We start from the raw sequence: 24,326 nt of genomic DNA, 5'->3' as shown, positions 1-24,326 counted from the left end.
TTTTTTATTATTATTTTTAATTAATTTTTTTATAATTAATTTTTTAATTTAGAATTATATCCTAAATTAGATTTAATAATTATTTTCTACTAATTTTCTTACCTCTAAATATTATTTTTTTTTTTAAATTTCTATTAACCCAAATTAACTATTAAAATTTAAATTGGGATGTTACAAAAATCATAATAGAAAAGATATATGCAAAATATCATAATGTCGTATAAAAATAATAATATTCCCTCCGTTTAAAAATATAAGATATTTTTTATCAAATCTCATCTTTAAATAAAGTAGTTATCTACTTTCAAACTAACATTATCTTTTTTTATTTACCTCTATTAAATAACCTATAATAAATATAAAGTCATTCATCAATATAGACACTTAAAAAAATGATGATTACACCTCAAAAATTTTATATTTTTAAATATCTAACTCTTTAAAAAATATTTTAGATTTTTGAACGGGGGAGTATAATATAAGAATGCACTGTTTAAAAATGTTTTGAATTTTATATTAGAATTGGGAATGACATTCAATTATGCTATTTAAAAGATTTAGATTCAGTATCTTATGATTTTGGTTGAAAAAAATTCTCCAAATTCATGATTTAATGGATAGCATGAATTTCGTCATATGGGTATAGATTCTCAATGCCTGTAGTTGATAAAGTCATGGGATCCAAAACCTTAATCATCGCTACCTAGCTCATGTTTTTAATTTTATTTGGATGTTTTCTAATTTGCTAATAATTTACCAAATCTGTCTCCCGGTCCAATATAGACATAGACTTGCAAGGATAGCATTGGAAACGATTAGTGACAAGGCTTGGCATTGGATAATTATTTTACCTTAGAAAGTTGACGGGATTTAATTTCAATTTTGTTCAAATTACAAACCCTGTTTCCGAAAAGTGGAAACATGTGGTTCCGTGATAAAGTTAAAAGCCAGAAGACATGCTGCTCGACGCACGAGAAGAACAGTGAGGAAAAATAAAACTGAATTCAGCCTTATAAATTCATAAGTTCCCCCCTCCTCTGCTATCTTTGATCGTATTTTGTAATCTTTCTAAATGCATTATAGCTTATGCAGAAATTGTTCTTGGTTGACAGTTTAAGATGATGGGTCTGTTTTAATTTTAATTGAGTATAATAGATTATGAAAATAATTAATTAAGTGATAGATTTTAATCATACTTTATTATATTATAAGTAATGTATTTGGATATTATTTTTTTAAAATTAATTTTAACAGAATTAAAAATATTTAAATAATTTAATCAAAATTAATTTTAATTATATAAATGACTATATAATTTAATTTTTAAATATTAAACATTAATTTTTGAGGATATAAAATTTATATTTTATTAAGGAAGAAAAGAGAGAAGAAAAGAGAGTTTAATTTTATTTTTATTAAATTATGTACTTTATTTGTAATTTTTCGTGGGCCTTCTTTTATAATTTTTTCTAACATTTTTTGATAATTTTTTGATAAATGTTGATTCATCAACTTCTAAAAAAACGCACATAATACGTCAGAATTAATTTTTGTCATTTTTCAGCCATTTGAGTAATTTTATTTTAAAAATCGATTTCAGGCACGAAAATCGATTTTGAAGTCTAACCAAACGGATATAATACTGTGCAAATGCTATTTGCCAGAATTTCTTATTGCAACGTCTTAAAATAGACAAGAGTAAAAGGGAAAGGCTGTACATAAAGCCAGGAACGAGGTCGATTTGACTAGCTGCTCATTTAATTTTTTTATTTTTTTATTTTTTTAATAAAAGTATAAGCTTAAAAAATGACTCCTTTTTTTTTTTGAAAAAATTGGATCTTGAAACCCGACACCGAATCCTTTTAAAGAACTGGACCTCAGAAAATTATCACTTTTGAAACAACCAACTTTTTGGGTTTGACCTTTTGCGGGGCTGCCCCACCGTTTCCTGGAATGGACGTTTGAAGATGCTTCCTTGTCAATGACAAGTTTAAAATGCATTCGTTGTCATCAAACAATGATTTTATTATTGGAGAGATGCAAAATTCAGTGCCTAATCAGTTTAAACAACGCAAGGTGAGGATAATTAATTTTAATTTGCTCCTGAAACTGCAAAATCAGCTTTCGATCCAATAAGAAAATGAACACCGCACTTAAAAAGCATTTAAATTTTAAATCAATGCAGCATTACAATTTACAATGTCATTCCATGTCTCTTCCATGTTCTACGCCTCTCTCTCTCACTCAATATATGACCTTCGTCCGAATATACTACCATGTCCATGCAAAAGAGGTGTTACTTATAATATATGCTTCCTCCGCTAAAAAATATAAATTTTTAATTAAATTACATATATCAATAAAATAATTAATTATTTTAAAATTAATATCATCTTTTCATATCTACTTTTATTTAACAAGATATTTTATTTTAAAATAAATATAAAATGACTTATTTATTAGAAATACTTTTGATAAAATTACATTAACTACATTTCAAAACATTAAAAATGCTTTATAATTATGAATATTTAAATCTTGAAAAAATATTGTTTGCACCCAAACTATAAATTTGGAAGCTTAAACTCAACTTAACTTAATTAACTTTAAAATAATTTAAAAAATATTTATGAAACCTTAGCCACTAAGTTATCTACACTCTATCCATGATGAGTAACCACAATAGAGAAAGTGATTCTTAAATTTAAAAAAAAACTGACAATCACAAGGTTTGGGTATCAAGTCAGGATCATCTATAAATAGATGAGCCCTCTGTCAATAATCATCATCAGCATCAACAAAATACAAGTCTTAAACTCTGCGTTTGCTACTTTATTTTATTTTTTTTATCATATAGTTTTAATCTTTATTTTTTTGTTGTATGACCGGCATAGCCCACCACCTCTTTCTTTAATTAATATATCTCTGCTTTCCTGCATTTACATTAATTTTTTCACTTTACATTCTCACATTCGGGTAAACCATGGTAAGAGAGTCTGAGTTTCCTTTGATTAGAAGTCAGATTCTTTCATCCTTTTAAAACCCTACATCTCTGGCATGCCTTGTGACATTTCTTTTTATTTTTTGTCTAGCAAATATTTTATATTTTTTAATGGAGAAACTACATATGCACACGTTTTGCCAAACTTATTGCTGAACATCTGAGCTAACCTCGTGGCATTATTTGGTTAGTGTTTATATATTACACACGCTTAGAAGAATCGTTTAAAAAATTGTATTTATCAATATTTATATTATATATGAAATTTCCATACAAAATAATTAATTAATCTATAAATTAGATAATATATTAATTAAATAATACCAAAACCAAAACATATGCCTGGTAGAATTTCTGTTAACACATAAGGCCAAACAATGTATAAGGCGAGTTCGACGTCTTTAAGAAGTTGAATTCACTAACATCATCAATGTTAACATAAGATCTAAAATTTATGCCAAATCACTTTATTTGCGAGGCACTAACTAACAAGATTACTCCCCTCCCTGTTTCTATAATAAATACAGGAGGAGACGCTATCTTCTTTTCCTATTATTATTATATCAACAACTACGCAGTTTGCCACCAAATTAAGAATGGTAAAAATGATGTAAGTTAAGTTTAACAAATTAAAAGAAGTTAATCTTTTATAACACGATAAATTAATATTTAAATTTTTGTTAAAAATTATATTCACACTTAGTACCTGATAATGTCTTAAACATAATTATTTTTAATAGGATGCTTGTAAGTAAATAAAAAATTAAGATTGCTAAAAATTAAAATTATTTTGATTCTTTCATAAATACATACATATATATAATCGGATGAAAATCATAAAATTTAATGAAAGTGTGCATGAAAAAAAAAGTTTCTAGTATGGTAAAGATGACCTGGGCGTGAATAAAAGTCCAAGTTCAGTCTACCCAAAAAAAAAAAAAAAGTGGTCCCCGTTCAAAACCGGTAACGTGAACAAAAGAAAAACAAACAAACGATTTATTTCGGCAATAATGCTTTTGGTCGTTGATATACATATATGGGCGTGATTGACTGATTGACGCAAAAGCATGACCGGTATCCTTTAATTACCTGAAAACAGAAGTACATTGGAATCAGGATAGATCGTGTCGATGTGGCAATGCCAACACATGCAGGGCGCGCGTAATGATGAGCTCAAGCATACACAGCACATAATGGATGTGTTTGAATTTTAATTGAAAAAAATTAATTATAAAAAAATTAATTATTAAAATGTGATGATGTTTGAATAAATTTTTAAAAATTAATTGTGACAAAGTTAATGATGTTTGGATAATTTTTTTAAAATTAATTTTAAGTGGGTAATTCTACCATTTAAAGTGACAAGTTAATAATATTCAAAATTAATTTTTTAAAATGGAACAAATTTTAGCTTATCTCAAATGAAGTTTTAGAAATTAAATGAAGTTTGAAAAAATTGAGGTTTTGGATAAAAAATTTTAAAACCATGATTTTGAACCTAAAATTAATTCTAAAAGATATCTAAACAGGCTCAATGCTGGTGACTGGCAAAAATATTGAAGAATAACATATAATTTTTAAGGGATTAATTAATTTAAATTAAATTTAATTAATTTTAAAATGTTAAAATTTAAAATTTTATAATTTTCACTCTTAATTTTATAATTTTATTATGATAAATTTATATATTTTTAAAATTTAATAAGATTAATTTTTATTAAAATTTGAAACATCATTCTTTTCAAACATATTATATTCTTCACAAAGCATGAGTTTCCTTCGAAAAATATAATTTTTATTACTTGCATTTTTTGGAGTATAAATATCAATAGTCTTCTTTTTTAGTCAAAATATCATCAATCTTGATGTATGGATCTCCTCGCTAATCGGTTTATTTTTCTAATTCTTTTCCGATATTTTTTGAATTTTACTGTATTATGTAGCGAATAAATATAATAACTTAAAATTACCTTGTAAATAAATTTTTTTTATTTTTTCAGAATGTATTCTAACCACTAAAAGGATATAGCCAGAAGAACATTTTTTTTTCAAGGCACTAGACAGGTGAAAATATTTAACGAAAAAAAATTAATTGATCAAATAAAAAATATCAATCATGTGAATAAAAATCAATATCAGGACAGAACATAAAATATACATAAATTTACATTATTCATAAACTATAAATAATTAAGTAGTAAGTTTTTGAGCTTCCTACAAGATACTTATTATTTTAATACCTTTTATCTTATATTTTATTGGCTCCCATACAACTTTTTTATCTTATAAAAGTTTTTTATATGCTTTAGTAAGCTTTAAATGTTAGAAAAATAAGTACAAACTTTCAAAAAAATTATTTTATTGTCTATCTCGTATAACGCATGGGAAAAAAATACCTAGATTTGATTATAAAAAATTTCATCCTACAAATCTTAAGTTATGTAATGGGTTTTGGGCATATTTTCAAACTACCGAGTTGATTTACAAGTTTAATGTTTTTTACATTTTTAACTTACAAAATTATGTCAACTTACTTATAAATTTAGATTAGATACAAACTTGATTAAATTCACGAGTTTAGCTTCGAGTTTACTATTTTTATGTTTCTAACTTATAAAATCATGCCAACTAATTCATAAACTCAGACTTGATATAAGTTTGGTTAAACTTATCAAGCTTGTCATTTTTTTGAGTTAAGTGAATTAAGTATATATTATGAAGAATTTAGTTCATAAAAATTATAGAACTTGGTTCAAAGAAAAAAACTTAAAATGCAAAAATTAATATTAATAAAAAAGAAAACAAAAATACCAAAAATAAGTTTTTCTATTTTAAAATTTTTAGGTCTTGTATATGATAATTTATCCATATAGATGGGTTTAATTTTAATAATTTATATTTTAATATATTTAAATTAAATTACAGTTATATTTTAATGATTATATATTAACAGAGATAAACTCGATCCAAGTTTGCAATACGAGTTTACATTCCTGTCATGATTTTATTTAAACTTGCAAATTTAACAACCTTGGTTTTGGGATATGAAATATAATTTTCTTACACAGTTAAAAAAAGGTTTTTTTCACAAATAATCACAATCAAGATTTTTATTTACAATCAAAATTTTTTATCTCCGCAAAAACAAATTTGTCCTCAATTAGACTTCGTAGAATCTCATTTTTTTATAATTGTGATCAGATGTGGAGAAATTCGTCTAGAGGTATATATAAAAGACAAAGTGTTTCAGATCTTCGTCAACAAAAATCTGATATCCTGCTCATGGATGCGATAAAATGCCTCTGCGTCTGCATAAAGAAATTATTAATTCACGGTTCCGAGTTTTTCTAATTAAAGATATTCTCCAGCCTTGGTAATGTATGTTTCCCTTGCTTTCATGCATTTTCTTTCTGTTTATTTAATATTAGAAAGCTCATCTACAATATACTTTTCTTTTGGGAAGAAAATGATACCGCAGTTAATTGACCTTTTTTTGGCCCCATGGTTTGTGTCCGATCTGCATCGATCAGTATTCGCGTCATGGCATAAAATATTTTTCGAATTCATTGCATGAAGAAATAGAGAAAATTAAAATATCATTTAGAGGAGGAGCACAACGACGAAAATTACCAATTACTTTTTTGTTAAAATTATAATTACACATAATGCTTTTTACAAAAAAAGATTTCAATGTAACATAGGCAAAAATTTAAGGGGGCAAAATCAAGATGGGTCTCGAGATCTGTAGTTGCCTTGAAAAGTAAAAATGAGATGGATATGATATTGTGGTATGTTAAGTTTGTTATTTTATGGTTGAGGTCATCTCAATTCAGTGGAATATTCTACGAGCTATTCACCTTTTCAGGGTGACTGAGGAAGAAAAAGCTAAAAGTTGCCAAAAAGAGATGGTTTTTGGTTGCTTTCAATTTACTGAAAGTTTTAAATTTTAGAAAACTTAGGCTTCACACTTACTATTTCACAATTAAAAATATAATTTACTAAGCATTCTAGCATTTATTAAATGGTTAAATAGTAATTTAAACCCTAAACTATAAACTTAAGGACAATTTGAACCATAAACTCTTATTTGACACATTTTAAAACCTAAACAATTAAATTTGGGATAATCTTACTTTCACCATTAATTTTGAATTAGCGCTTGTCACTTTACATATAATGGGGTTCATCTATTGTTACTCTATCTCTCAATCATGTCTCATTTCCTATCTCCTCCTCCTCCTCCTCCTCGTCTCTCTCTCTCCCCTCCTCTTCTTTCTTCCTCCTTTGTACTACCCAGATGAAGTGCAAACATTCTTGCTTCAATGACATCTTCTCTATTGCTATTGCAATTTCAATTTTCCATTTACAACCTATGCCTTGTTTTAATGCTTCTCTAGCCCTTCCCTGTTTGTCTCCCTCACATTGTGTCTCACTCCATGTCTTTATGGAACACACATCTATGTGCAAATATTCATGATCATTAGCATATATGCAAAAAGCTTCAAATGCAGGCATGCACGTAGCAATGGAAATTAAAACTAACATTATGTAAATTGAAAGCCACTCCTTTAAAGCACAATTACAAAAAAACAATCATGATTAGTAGAATTTACCTTCGCCATTCCCTTAGGGCAAAGCCTTCTTCTAGTTCCAAGTCCACTAATGGTGGTGAGACTAGGCCATTGAAGGCACCAAAGTCTCCATTGAGACCCTTCTTGTAATGTCCATTTTGATATTACCATTAATTAACACACAATCACATCATACAAGATTATTTAGAGCTATTAAACCCTCCTAAGTTTACTGTAAACATAGAAAGGTCAAATCGAATAAGCATTTGAAAATATTTGGGATCCTAAAAACCTTTCAAAAATGTAGCTTGAGCTAAAATTAAATGATTTAAAACAACTCAAGAAGCATAGAACACATAAAGAAGCAAATCACAAGAAATAAGGCCAAAAATGTTAATTTAACACATTATAGCATAGATGTTGTGGCATATGATCCATGCGTCATAGCATGTGGTACAAAAAGGGCAATTTGACCTCTGTGACGTGTAATGCGGCTTGTGCACATTGCACCACAATGCACATAATTAGTCATGATAGCAGCAAACTCGAACACGTGTCATTTCTACATTCAAAGTTGCATCAAAGTGATTCAAGCGTCCACACGAAACTTATTTGATAATCTAGCTAATGGTACAGGTTTGAAATCATATGTGAGATTTGAGCACTTGAATGCCAAAAGTCAAATTTTGTACCAAAAGTAGTATATTCAAATGCTCAAACCCCAACTATCATACCATTAATCTATTTTAAGGTTTGACCCAAGTTCAATAGACCCATGTACACTTAATTGACAATTTAAATACAATATATAGCATTAAACACGAGATTTAGCCACTTAAAACCTTAGTTTCATATAAAATAGGGCTAGTAGTATAGCATCCTCAATTTTAAACTGAATTAATTAAGCTCGATTAGATTAATTAAGTGTATTAGCAAGGTGTGTGGTCAGAGAGGCCTAATGGGCATGTTTGGTTTCAATTTCAGCTCTAAACACGAGTCTGAAAGAGAATCGAGTTACTCGAGAATAATAAGAGGAAGAAATATGAAGGGCAAGGTTTTGTACCACGTGTTACGGTGCATGGTTACTTTTCTATTGTAATAAGATCACAAAACTGATGCAATAGAGGAGAGAAAAATGAAGAATACAAAAGAGAGATAAAAATGTAGTGCTAGGGCTTGAAGGGTTTGACTATTAGGAGTGTTTCAAAGCTTATAAACATCAAAGGTAAGCTTCCTACACCTAAATCCTTCTCTCTTCTTCCATTTTTTTAGTAGTAAAAGTTAGGGTTTTTTTGACTTAAATAGAGTTAACGAGAGTAGATTGTGCTAATAAAACTTAGTATTTATGGGTTTATGTTGATTGGTGGTTGGAAAGCAATAAATATCTAAAAATTCCTATAAATGTGTTAGTTGGGATAATGTAATACCATTAAAGAACTCAATGATATTAATAAGGGTTAAAGGAAATCAAGAAACCTTATGGGTTTTTTATATGAGCATAAAATGAATCTTGAGTATGAAAAAGTGTTAAGCTAATAGTAAAAATTAGCTCAACTATGCATATTAATGAATTATATTATAATTTCTTATAGTGCAACCTTATTAGCACTATTCAAGCTTCTTGGAAGCTTTAGTAGTGAGTAATTGAGTGATGACATTTTTGACCTCTTAAAGGTTTGAGGTAATCAGAAAAATTCTATCTTGTGCTCTTATGTGTTAATTAATCTATTGACTGATATTTGACAAGTTAAATATGTGGAAATAAAATAATTGCAAGTATGGCATGAATCTTTTAAAAATTCAGTGCAGTGATTTTTGCAAAGTTCAATTATGCAAAATTTTGTGAAAAACAATGCTAGTGGAGCCCTATGATGTGTTTTTCTTGGAGTTCAATGATTTGAGTTAATAAAAGTTCAATGATTTTAAAATTTAAGGAGTTCAATAATTTTGAATGTGTAAGGTACAATAATTTCATAAAATATAGAGTTTTATGACTTGTTTATTTGGAGTTCATTGAGGATACATGTATAAAGTTCAATGAAATGAATTTTTAATGAGAAGTTCAATGATTAGATGATAAGTAGAGTACAATGACTATGTGTGAATAGAGTTATATGATTATGTATTTGGAAATTTCAATAATTGTGCTTGAGGTGGAGTTTTATGCATGACTGTGAATATGTAAAATGAAAGTACAATGAAATTATTGGGCATGTTGAGTAGTGAAAACTTGTATGCCTTGAGTTGTGCACATTTATGGATTGCATGATTTTGAAAAGTGGGAGTTTGCCTAGGAAAAAGAGTAGAGAATTAAATCCACGTGGTAGGGCTCCCACCTAAGTTGATGGCTTGCCTGGATTACTTATATGCACAGTGTCCTACTTGTTCAATGAGAGACAGTCCTACTAATTCAATGAGAGACTTGAACCTAGCTAGCTATCTACTGGTTCAACAAAGAAGCTAATTTAGAGAGTATGACATCCTATAGTGAGAGAAAATGGGGAAAATCGTGTTTCACAAGTGAGTTGGGTAAATCTTGGCTGAGTAATCCCTTCACAAGTATTTAGGCTAGGGAAGTCTCGGATTATAGACTATCCCAATATACTATAGTTTACGATTTCATGTCAGAGGAATAAGGAGGATATAAGAGAGGTGTGATCATGCATATAGTGAAAAAGGGCACATAATTATCTGTATTATAACCCTAATGATAAAAATCATGAATTGAGTCTTAATCCCTCTCGAGTGTATATCAATTGATTGTGTGACAAACTCTCTCTTAAATGAATGTTGTTAAAAAGCAATATTTCATGCATGTGCTATTATGCTTGAAAATGTGAATTTATGCTCTTAAACGTCTTAATAGTTTAGAAAATTGATTGTATTTGCCACTTGCATTTAAAATTAATGGACATACATTAGCATAAGTTAGTTAGACCTTGGTTATTGAGTAGTTTTACTCATCTTACTATCTTCAATATTACAGGGAATAGCTCAAGAGAACCAGACAGGGAAAAATAACTAGAGGCTTAGGACTGTGATCCTATTTAATAGGCCTTTTTATTTTTTAGTCTTTATTTATATATGATAATTGAAATTGCCAACTATGAATAGTTCATTTTGATTCTTACTTACATGATGTATTTTGTGAGTTGTAAGTGTATTTTGGGCTATAGGGAGTGAGCTTATGAAATGTTATATGTGATAGGGCTAAATACTAATGCAAGTAAAATTTGGACATATTGAGTGATACTTATGAAATATTTGATGAAATTGATGATAGAACTCCCCCTTCTATGTTTTTGAAATTAAAGGTTTGAGTATTAAAATTTTAAGTTATAAGTGTTTGATATGTTGGGGTGTTCTGCACAAATTAGTTTTGGTGTTTTACGTGTGGTATAAGTGGTGTTAATGGCTATTGGCTTTTAGTGAATGAGTTGGACACTTAGTTTTGTGAAAAAGGTTGAAAAATGTAAGTTTTAAGAAGAGTATCCAAAATTTGAATGTGTAATATTTTGGTTATAAAACCAAATCCATTAGTTAGAGTTTGAAATGAGCTTTTTATAGACACTTAATTTGCATCAATAGGATGTCGGATGAATGAATGGAGCTCGTCAAAAGTTGCCTTAAAAGCTGTCAAATTGACAGCAAAGTTTGCTATCATGGGATGTGCAATATGTCACAGCGCATGGTGCAATGAGTCGCAGCGCACGCCCTAACTTTTGTAGAATCACTTTGTTTTTTTTTCTTTTGCAATGCATTAATGTTTGAAATGATCTCATATTTTTACATAATTTTAAACTTTAATTTGTCTATTTTAAAGTCTTTAAAAAGGGTTTTTAGTTTTGAAAACTTGGTATTTCAACTGTACTATATATTTTCAAACTTGATAAATTTGTTTTACCTTAATCAAATTTCTTAACTAATGGAAATTTGGAGTTAAACTTGGGTTAAAGAAGGAGGATATTACAAGTAGCTACATAACCAACCATGATTATTTTGTGACTAAAACATCACCACATATCACATTTAAACATCTTCACAAACACTTGTAAATATTATTTTAGTATAAATACAAAATGTTTCAATAAAATTTTCCTTAGGTCAAAATATGGTAATTTTACATTCATACAAGTGTAATTTCACATATCCTATATGTTCACAATGTAGTTGCGCTTGTACTTGTGTTTTAGTCCATCCTCACACTTTATCACATATACAAATCTAGGCTAAAATACATTACATGTATAATTTCATACAAGTGCAATTTCCAATAATATGCATTCCTAGTTGGCAACTCAAATATTTTATAATTACAAATATATATACAAACTCAAAATATAACTCGGGCATTACAATATACATACGTATGTGTGTGGCTGAGTAGCTATTCCTTACCCGGCTCTTTCCCTTGTGCTTTATTTGTCTCAGAACTTGAAAAATAGTAACCACATAATGAGATATCTTAATAACCAGGATAATTTATGTAACACACCAAAATTTTTTTTTTAAATAATTTAACTCAACCATAGTTGGGTTACAGACACCCAACACATTTTTATATCAATAATTTCGATATAAAATATTTTATAATTGGCTTCAATTCACACACTATAACATTTCAGATAAATTTTTACCTCCCACATGCCATTAGGCTAAATCACATTTGTCCATCCTTATACTCCCAACAAGTAGACTAAATCACATTTGTCCATCCTTATACTCCCAACAAGTAAAATAAGCAATTTAGTCAATTTTCAACACAAGCCAGTTATTTGGCCTTATAATCATGCCATTTTAACCAATCCAAAGTAAACCAAATATTAAAATTACAGTCATCCAAATTGTACCAAAAATAGAAATAGTTTGAAAAGCATGATTACATTTATATATTCATATAATTGACAATAAACAAAAAGCCCTAATATTGGCAATATAACACATTATAAATCATAAATTAAATACCCAAAAGAGACAGTGGATCTATACCACTAAGCCTCTGGGACTCCTCCACGTGTCACTCGTGGCTCTTCTCCTGAAAATTGTTAACCACATAATGAGACTCAAAAGTCCCAGTAACCAAAGCCAATTTATGATAGTGTATACAAACAGTTAAGTGTGTGCTTACTAAGTGAGAATTAAAAATAATATAATTCCAACAAATATAAGAAATATTACAATACACACAAACAACCATCCTTATATCCCTCCATTAACCTCGAGCCGTAGCCCTCACTCGGTGCTAAATTACCCGGCCAAAGGTAGATTAGCCCGAGCCCTTACAAGCCACCTATTGAGCTCCAATAGGGGCGTACCACGTGGCACATAAATACAACAATAATAACAAGTCTCCCAACACCTCCCACAATAATTAAACAAATTCATAATAATATTGCACAATTATACAATATTACAAAATTCATAATTTTCTCAATAATCACCCAATTAACAAGAAGTAACACTAATCACAAATTAAAAGCATGGTTACCTTGTGGCTTTTTCAATAAATTATTCCTTAAAATTTCTCTCTCACCACAATCTTCACCAGTAATACAATCTACAAATAACATATTATTTATAAATATTAGTTTCAATTTTTGAAACTAATAAAATAATTCTAATAATAGAATTAAAAATATAACATAATTCCTAATCTCAATCTTAATACAAATCTATAGTTAATACTATTAAGTAAAATTTTTAACTCCTCTTTTAATTATCAATAAACATTATAATCTAAAAATCAAATTTTAAACTAATTTCTATTATCAAAATTTTTTTTTATTTTATAAATTCGTACCTAAAATACCCAAAAATTAAAAATTGAGTCTCTAGTTTAGAATCATAATCCTATAACCATAATAATTCATTTTTCATCCCAAATAATCATCCAAACCTCAATAAATCAACATATATTTTCAGATCTAGTCTAGAATTTGATCCATAAGCCATAAATTCAAAGATCATCAATAAATTTATACTCTAGAATATTTATTATACTACTAACAACCTCAAAAACCATATTTATTCAACATAAATTCATCCCTCTTCCAGATCTTAAATTTTCTACCACTACAAACTCAGAAACAAAAGAAAAAGGATGACTAAGAAAAAATTTTAGAACACTTACTTAGTCTTGAAAAGCTTAAAATCACATCCTAAATATCCTATTAAAAACTCTTACCTTAAAACCCAGCACCGGTGAATTTGGCTCACAGATGCTCTCTCTGCCGAGGCTCACGCACGAAAGAAGGAATGAAGAAATGAAGGAACAGGTGAGTTTTTATAAAAATTCAGTGGGTCCCACATTTTTTTTAAAATTATTTTCTCTCTCTTCTTCTTCTTTTCTTTTTATTATTATTTTATTATTGTTACTGTTGAGGCGGCGGACGAAGCAAATTCGTTTTCTTCTTCTTCTTCCTTTCTTTTCCTTTCTTTCTTTTTATTATTATAATAATAATAATTTAATAATATTTTTTTATTATTATTATTTTTTATTTTTTTTTTTTTTTATTTTTTTATTTTTTTATTTTAATTTATAATTATATCCTAAGTTAAATTTAATAATCATCTCCTACTAATTTATTTACCTCTAAATATTTTTTTTAAATTTCTATTAATCCAAATTAACTATTAAAATTTAAATTGGGATGTTACAATTCTCCCCTCCTTTTAGAAATTTTGTCCTCAAAATTTAAAATTAGTAACTATTAACTACTTACTTAATCAAAAAGACGAGGATAATCACGTCGCATACTGTCCTCGGTCTCCCACGTAGCATCACCTGGAGTCGTGCCCTTCCAAATTACTTTAACCAATCTAATGGTCTTGTTTCTTAATTGCTTGTCCTTATAATCCACAATCCTTTCTGGTTCAACTTTGAATGTCAAATTCTCCCTGAGTTCAATTTCCTCGGGTTCAATTATATGGGAAGGATCTGGTTGATACTTTTTCAGTTGTGACACATGGAATACGTTGTGTATTCCAGCAATTTGGGGTGGTAATGCTACTTGGTACGCTACTGGTCCAACTCGTTTTAAGATCTCAAAAGGCCCCATAAACCTTGGTGTCAATTTCTTAGCCTTAATAGCTCTTCCAACACCAGTTACCGGAGAGATTTTCAAAAATACATGGTCACCTACTTCAAACTCAAGCGATCTTCTCCTCTTATCCGCATAACTCTTTTGTCTACTTTGAGCTGTGAGTAATTTTTGCTTGATTAAAGCAATCTTTTGGGTAGTCTCATCAACAATGTCTGGCCCCAAAACAGTTCTCTCACTTAATTCTGTCCAACACAGTGGCGATCTACATTTTCTTCCATACAATGCCTCATAAGGTGCCATCTGAATGCTAGAATGAAAACTATTATTATAAGCAAATTCAGCTAATGGCAAGTGACTATCCCAATTACCTCTAAGCTCAATGGCACAAGCTCTTAACATATCTTCAAGAGTTTGTATGGTTCGTTCCGTTTGTCCATCGGTCTGGGGGTGGTAAGCTGTGCTAAAACTCAGACGAGTACCCATGGCTTCCTGTAATGACTTCCAAAAGTTTGATGTGAATCTCGGATCACGATCAGATACAATATTTGTCGGCACTCCATGCAATCTCACCACTTCTCTTATGTAGATTTCAGTTAATTTTTCAAGAGAATACTTGATATTAGTAGCAAGAAAATGAGCTGATTTGGTGAGTCGATCTACGATTACCCATATAGTGTCATGACCAGAAGATGTTCTAGGCAATCCTGTAATAAAGTCCATAGAAATGCTGTCCCATTTCCACTCTGGAATATCAAGAGACTGTAGCATCCCGGCTGGTTTCTGATGCTCAATTTTGACTTTCTGGCAAGTCAAACAACGAGTTACATGTTCAGTTACATCTCTCTTCATCCTTGGCCACCACCAACCACGTCTTAAGTCATGATACATCTTAGTTGCTCCTGGGTGAATGGTATATTTACTCTGATGAGCCTCCTCAAGTAGGATATTTTTCAATCGAGTATCATTAAGCACACACACTCTACCTTTATATCTTACGACATTATCATCAGTCACATCAAAATGTTCAGCCTTTCCAGCCCCAATCTCTACCCTAATCTTATTCAAATAATCGTCCTTCTGCTGCGAAATTCTGATTTCTTCCCAAAAATTATTCTCAAATTCAGTAATGTGTAGAGCAGCCAAACGATTTTCGACTACTTCTATATTTACTGCATGAAAACTACTCCATAATTCATGTTCTCTGACCATCATGTGAGCAGTATGTAGCTTCCTGCTCAGAGCATCGGCGACTACGTTAGCTTTCCCTGGATGATACTTCAACTCAAAGTCATAATCCTTCAAAAACTCAATCCATCTGCGCTGTCTCATGTTGAGCTCCTTTTGATCAAACAAATATTTTAAACTTTTATGATCACTGAAGCTTCAAAAGAAGAACCATAAAGATAGTGCCTCCAAATCTTCAAAGCAAATACCACAGCAGCAAGCTCCAAGTCATGAGTAGGGTAATTTTCCTCATGAGGTCTCAACTGTCGAGAGGCATAAGCCACTACTCGATCCTCCTGCATCAATACACAACCTAAACCTTTCTTAGAAGCATCAGTATACAAGGTATAAGGAGTAGTTGTAACAGGTAAGGTGAGCACCGGTGTGGTGGTCAACCTCTTTTTCAGCTCCTGGAATGCAATTTCACACTCGTTCGTCCAAATAAATGGAGCATCTTTCCTGGTCAACTTAGTCAAGGGCATTGCAATTTGTGAAAAACCCTTAATGAAACGACGATAGTAGCCTGCAAGACCCAAGAAACTCCTAATTTCTGTCACACTTCGAGGTTGTTCCCATTTCATCACTGCATCTATCTTACTAGGGTCCACTGCTACCCCTTCTTCTGAAACAACATGGCCTAAGAATTTAACTTCTTTAAGCCAAAAATCACATTTGCTCAACTTGGCATAGAGCTTGTGCTCTCTTAATATCTCCAAAATAATTTTAAGATGTCTAGCATGGTCCACCTCATCTCGAGAATAAATAAGTATGTCATCAATAAAGACTACAACAAATTCATCAAGATAAGGCCTGAAGATTCGATTCATATAATCCATGAAGACAGCTGGGGCATTTGTTAACCCAAACGGCATCACTAGGAACTCATAGTGGCCATATCTAGTCCTAAAAGCAGTTTTAGGGATATCCTCTGCTCTAACCCTCAATTGATGATACCCTGATCTTAGATCAATCTTAGAAAATACCACTGAATTGACTAATTGGTCTAACAAATCATCAATTCGAGGTAAGGGGTACTTATTCTTGATGGTTACCTTATTCAATTGTCTATAATCAATACACAATCTAAGGCTTCCATATTTCTTTTTCACAAACAGTACCGGTGACCCCCATGGTGATACACTCGGTCTGATAAACCCCTTCTCTAACAACTCTTCAATTTGTCTCTTCAACTCAGCTAACTCCGATGGTGAGATCCTATAGGGTGCCTTAGAAATAGGCCCCGTACCAGGTACGAGTTCAATTAAGAACTCAACCTCTCGTTCTGGAGGCAAACCGATCACTTCAGTAGGAAAGACGTCAGGGAATTCTCTCACTACTGGAATCTGATCTACACCTTCTTCAATCTCTGCCTTGATTGAGAAGAAAATCATAAAAGCTTGACAGCCCTTTCTTATACACTGTTCTACTTGAGCTGTAGACAACAACATAGGACTTTGGGACTCTACAGGGGTTACAGTAAGAGCTGAGAGTGACACACTCTTTTTCTGACAATTAAGTACAGCTCCATTTGCAGACAACCAATCCATCCCCACAATAACATCAATCCCAGACAAAGACAAACAAATGAGGTCTATGGTGGTCTTTCGACCCTCATACTCAACCTCTACATTTAGACATGCCTTAGCAGTCCTTACAGTCAAACCAGCAGGAGTAGAAATCTTCACATCAAAAGGTAAGGTACACACAAGCAATTTACATCTTTTCATACATTCATCAGACACAAAAGAGTGTGTAGCACCTGAATCAAACAAAGCACAAACATCATTATCAAGGATTCGGATTATACCTCGGATAGCATTAGGGTTGTTAGCAGCCTCTGGCCCAGAGAGGGCATACACTCGTGCTGGTACTGTAGGTCTCTGATCATTACCCCTATTCTGATTTTGATAGCAGAATCGGGCAATATGACCAGGCTTCTGGCAAATGTAACAAACCCAACAATCACCAGAATGAAACTTCCCACACTTACTGCATGCTTGATTACTAGCAGCACTAGGAGTAGGATTAAAGGTAGCTGGGCTCCTATAGGAACCTTGACTTCCACTCTGATTCCCTCTGTAGCTCTGGCCCTTATGATAGTAGCCCTTCTTCTTCTGATTTCTAAAGCCTCCAAAGATTTGACTGCTCCTCTTCTCTACTCCACCAATGGGTCTGGTGTGGATAGGGGGCTTCCCATGAGGTTCTTTCCTCCTCTTTCTATCAGCTTCTAATCTAGCCTCTCTCTTCCTCCGAGAAACTATTCGAAGCTTATTGCACATCTCACTGAATGTCTTGATCTCAAAAGGGGCTAACTGTTCCCTTAGATCAGGTCTCGCCTTCTCTAACAATCGTTCAGCCATCCACTCCGTATCTTCATGTTTCTGGAGGTAAGTAGAGTATTTAGATAATTCTGAGAATTGTTCAATAAATTCATCCTCATCTAAATCACCCTGGCGGAATGCATGAAACTCAGCCTCCTTTTCTGCTCTCAGTGCAGTAGGAAAATAATTCTCGAACAATATGGCTTTAAAATCTTCCCAAGTAAGAGAGGAATCATCCTTCGGTCCTGATGTTTCCCACCATTTCTTAGCACTCTTCTGTAATAGGAATATTGCCAGCTGCACCTTTTGATTAGAAGTGCACACAACCATACGAAAAATACTCTCCAATTGATGTATCCATTCTTCAACCACCGCCGGCTTAAGATTTCCATCGAAAGTAGGAGGATTAAACATACAAAAAGTACTCCAGATCTTTGTGATCGTGGATGTCTGTTGCTCAGAGTGGAGACTCACATTCTTCGGACTAGTCTCATGGTGAGAATAGGAAGGTGAGCCTTCATCAGCAAATTGGCTCGCATTTAATACTTGGTATGGCTTCCTTCTTGTTGGCCATTTCCCTCTCGGTTGGAATTCTCCTTATATTGTCTTAAAGCGGCCAACTCTTCTTCTTGTCTCTTCATGCGGTCACTAAGATTATATAGTAGATCCATCATTTGCCTCATGGTTGGCTCATCCTGCCTTAGTTGTGACTGTATGGGCTCGCCCTGCCCAATTTGTTGCTGTGTGGGCTCCGGTTGTGGCAGTGAAGGTATGTCATTTCCTATTGGCTCTATAGAATCACCGACAATTTCGCCACCTCTCCTAGTTTTGGACACCATCTCTCCCCTCCTAAAGGATGGAAGTCACATAATTAAATTAACACTAATCTCAAGACAAGAAAAATAATGGAGAAGTATTATGATTTACTAATGTATATTGCCAATAAACTAGGTTAATGTATAACAATTTCATAATTTATAAGAATTTGAAACATGTAGCTCTGATACCAAAATTTGTAACACACCAAAATTTTTTTTTAAATAATTTAACTCAACCATAGTTGGGTTACAGACACCCAACACATTTTTATATCAATAATTTCGATATAAAATATTTTATAATTGGCTTCAATTCACACACTATAACATTTCAGATAAATTTTTACCTCCCACATGCCATTAGGCTAAATCACATTTGTCCATCCTTATACTCCCAACAAGTAGACTAAATCACATTTGTCCATCCTTATACTCCCAACAAGTAAAATAAGCAATTTAGTCAATTTTCAACACAAGCCAGTTATTTGGCCTTATAATCATGCCATTTTAACCAATCCAAAGTAAACCAAATATTAAAATTACAGTCATCCAAATTGTACCAAAAATAGAAATAGTTTGAAAGGCATGATTACATTTATATATTCATATAATTGACAATAAACAAAAAGCCCTAATATTGGCAATATAACACATTATAAATCATAAATTAAATACCCAAAAGAGACAGTGGATCTATACCACTAAGCCTCTGGGACTCCTCCACGTGTCACTCGTGGCTCTTCTCCTGAAAATTGTTAACCACATAATGAGACTCAAAAGTCCCAGTAACCAAAGCCAATTTATGATAGTGTATACAAACAGTTAAGTGTGTGCTTACTAAGTGAGAATTAAAAATAATATAATTCCAACAAATATAAGAAATATTACAATACACACAAACAACCATCCTTATATCCCTCCATTAACCTCGAGCCGTAGCCCTCACTCGGTGCTAAATTACCCGGCCAAAGGTAGATTAGCCCGAGCCCTTACAAGCCACCTATTGAGCTCCAATAGGGGCGTACCACGTGGCACATAAATACAACAATAATAACAAGTCTCCCAACACCTCCCACAATAATTAAACAAATTCATAATAATATTGCACAATTATACAATATTACAAAATTCATAATTTTCTCAATAATCACCCAATTAACAAGAAGTAACACTAATCACAAATTAAAAGCATGGTTACCTTGTGGCTTTTTCAATAAATTATTCCTTAAAATTTCTCTCTCACCACAATCTTCACCAGTAATACAATCTACAAATAACATATTATTTATAAATATTAGTTTCAATTTTTGAAACTAATAAAATAATTCTAATAATAGAATTAAAAATATAACATAATTCCTAATCTCAATCTTAATACAAATCTATAGTTAATACTATTAAGTAAAATTTTTAACTCCTCTTTTAATTATCAATAAACATTAATAATCTAAAAATCAAATTTTAAACTAATTTCTATTATCAAAATTTTCTTTTTATTTTATAAATTCGTACCTAAAATACCCAAAAATTAAAAATTGAGTCTCTAGTTTAGAATCATAATCCTATAACCATAATAATTCATTTTTCATCCCAAATAATCATCCAAACCTCAATAAATCAACATATATTTTCAGATCTAGTCTAGAATTTGATCCATAAGCCATAAATTCAAAGATCATCAATAAATTTATACTCTAGAATATTTATTATACTACTAACAACCTCAAAAACCATATTTATTCAACATAAATTCATCCCTCTTCCAGATCTTAAATTTTCTACCACTACAAACTCAGAAACAAAAGAAAAAGGATGACTAAGAAAAAATTTTAGAACACTTACTTAGTCTTGAAAAGCTTAAAATCACATCCTAAATATCCTATTAAAAACTCTTACCTTAAAACCCAGCACCGGTGAATTTGGCTCACAGATGCTCTCTCTGCCGAGGCTCACGCACGAAAGAAGGAATGAAGAAATGAAGGAACAGGTGAGTTTTTATAAAAATTCAGTGGGTCCCACATTTTTTTTAATTATTTTCTCTCTCTTCTTCTTCTTTTTTTTTATTATTATTTTATTATTGTTACTGTTGAGGCGGCGGACGAAGCAAATTCGTTTTCTTCTTCTTCTTCCTTTCTTTTCCTTTCTTTCTTTTTATTATTATAATAATAATAATTTAATAATATTTTATTTATTATTATTATTATTATTTTTTATTTTTTTTATTTTTTATTTTTTATTTTAATTTATAATTATATCCTAAGTTAAATTTAATAATCATCTCCTACTAATTTATTTACCTCTAAATATTTTTTTTTAATTTCTATTAATCCAAATTAACTATTAAAATTTAAATTGGGATGTTACAATTTATACTATCGATTAACACATTAAGTTATAAACAAGTAATATAACACTATTTGAAAACAAGTTTGCACATACAACAGATAGTATATGTATCACCACAATACCATATTGCATAATTATATGCATCTGAACCTCCAATACTCCTCAACTGAAACTGTAAACTACACATAGGACCAAAACCATATGTTTGGTTTGAGTTTACCTTCCATAATAGAATTGCCCAACCAAAGATATTTTGACTTCTTAGGATTTTGTTTTAAAAAAAGCAATCAACTATAAATTTTAAAAGAAGTTGAGTTTTTTATAGGTTAGGTAAATTAAAGTGGGCAACTCCTTTATGAATGCCTTACTCTAATCCTATGGTAGTTTTTTGTAACTTAGGTCTTCTTGTCTATAGTATAAAATGAAGTTTAAAAGTTTTTTCTAATATAAGGCAAAGTTTGAGTAATTAATATTTTTTTAATTTCACCCCTTGTTTTTTATACCGTTGTTTAAATTTCCAGATAACAATTTATTATAATTATTAATGGAAAATAAAAATAAAATTGAAAAGTTACATTTTTTATATAATTTTAAAGTTATAACAAATATTTTTTAAGAAATGCAAAATTGGTTAACTTACTTTACACTAAATACACGAGGAAGTGCATGCTACACACACACACACTTCATCAATCCCGATCCTACGCTACAGATTTTGGATCAGTATAACTATCCGTCTTTGAAATTATCATTATCTACTAAAAATAATAATATTATTATATACTTTTATAGATAAGTTTGAATTTTGATTTAAATATCTGTGTGTATGTGTTGTGTGTTTTCAGTGCTAATTAATTATTAGGCACTGCACAGAGAATTAATCATATGCATTGCATTGTAGTCATGACATAAATATGGATATAAAAAGTCCCGAGTCGTCTCGTCTAAGCTGCTAACTTCATGGATGGTAATTAATTACCTAAAATGCCTTTTGAATTTATATACTGTGCTTTTTATTATTATTATTATTTGAACAGAAAAGTGGCCAGCCATTTGGATGAAGACAGGGCCGCGCATGAGTGAAGGAAATCAGAAATCAATCAGGTATCTAGGTAACTGGCAGATATCCAGCGAGCTCAAGAATTTGATGCAAAACACTAACAATTAACCAATTAATCAATAGACATATAAAATTTGTATAGGACTAAATAAAAAAAAAACAAAACAAATGTGTCTTTACTGGAGGGTGTGGTGATGATGAAAACCTGCAGAGACATACAGAGAAGCTTAAATAGAAAGGAGATTTTGAAAAATGCAATAATTGTATTATTTGGTCGTGTTGTGAACAAAAGAATCAGAATCTCTCTATCAAAGGGTCGCTCTCGAAGTCAAGATGGAGCCATGGAGGTCCCCATATTTTCTCATCCACTAAAATAATCCAAAACCATTTAGCCCTGACATAGACCCACCGTCCTCAATAATTCAATCCAGATGGCCTCTGCATCACTATGTCGTAACAAAACATGGTGCTTTCTTCGTATATATGTAGGCCATAATAATCAATCAAACCCTCCTTACGTTCTTTAATTTCTTCGGAGCCTCCATCTAATCTGTTTAATATCAGTATTTCATAATATATAGTAAGCTACAGTAGTATTTCTTATCCTTGCCCTGCACAAACACACACGCACACACAAAAGGTGCATGTGGATACATATATGAGAAGGTCGTTAAAGATGTAATGAAGAAGAGAGAGTGAAAAGGTTAGAAAGTGATGAAGGCATGATGGGAGGGTAAAATGAAGCAATCACATATGTAAGTTGGAAATAGAAAGAAAAGGATGTTGAGAGGAACAACACATGGGATATCCATGGATGATCTGGAAATGATATTTTGAGAACTGGCCCAAAAGCATCCGTTGGTGTATGTGGAGAAGAAATTTTTGTCTTTCTCTCACGGAAGTATTCCAAGGAGCTTATTTTTGTGGTGACAATTATTTTGTCTGAATCGATCGGTATACTGTAACGGACACTTGTTTGTATCTACGTGTCCAACGGTGGATATACCTATATAGAGAGATGGTCCTTGTTCAGTTGTGGGGCACCATAGACACAGAGGGGTAGTGTTGCACGGGATTGGCACATACTGATCCAGTCAATAATTTCTGAAAGTCTTGCTGCTTAACGTCCATTTCACTCTTCTTTTTCATATAAGTTGCCTTCGATGAAACTCACACTAATTTACAGAATTAGGGGCAAAAACGGTAAAGAGAGATCTTCTCATTGCGCCCATTCAGATTCCAGCAAGTTACAGGGTTACTCATAGCTTGCTTCTAAATCAACTGCTTATATATAATAACATTTTACGTACCTTACAGCAGCTGGAGGTCATCAATGGTCAACGTTCGTGTATTCAATAAATAATTTGTCAGAAATACGAAGTGACTGTTAATATATTACCAGTGTGCAGGAGATGATTGGCATGCATTATTGTACGTTAGATGTTAAAAATGTTTAATATTTATAGTACTTGTGAACCGAGTCATCTGACAACAACAATTGCAGAATCCAAAACATGGAATGCATGAGAAACGTACATCTCCACTGCTTTTGCTTCTTTATTATTTCCGTGGCATGGGAATGAGTCTTCATTTTGTAATTTTGGATTCGTCAGTTTAACTGTCCGTTAGGGTCGATACCCTCTTAATCTCATTTCTCGATCCGTTTAGTTCTTGGCTTGGGACACCTGTCAACGGCTGATTGTTGTACAAACGAATTAAACTCATGTAATTTCCCATATATATGATCCAAACAGGACAACATTGACAATTTCGTCCCTTTCCCCATTTCATATGTCCAAAGCAGATATCTGCAAGAGTAATAATGAGACGGAGCTTGGGATATTAATGAAGTGCATATCAGTATACTAGGTTCTATTGTATTTCATTTTGGTTAAAATTAACATAGAAAAGCCTTGTACGTAGCAATCAAATTAAGTCTGAA

This window comes from Prosopis cineraria, unplaced genomic scaffold (genome assembly GCF_029017545.1).
Source record: "Prosopis cineraria cultivar Desert tree isolate PC_DT_omini unplaced genomic scaffold, ASM2901754v1 PC7, whole genome shotgun sequence".
Classification (NCBI taxonomy): domain Eukaryota; kingdom Viridiplantae; phylum Streptophyta; class Magnoliopsida; order Fabales; family Fabaceae; genus Prosopis; species Prosopis cineraria.
This window is presented reverse-complemented; position numbering follows the sequence as displayed.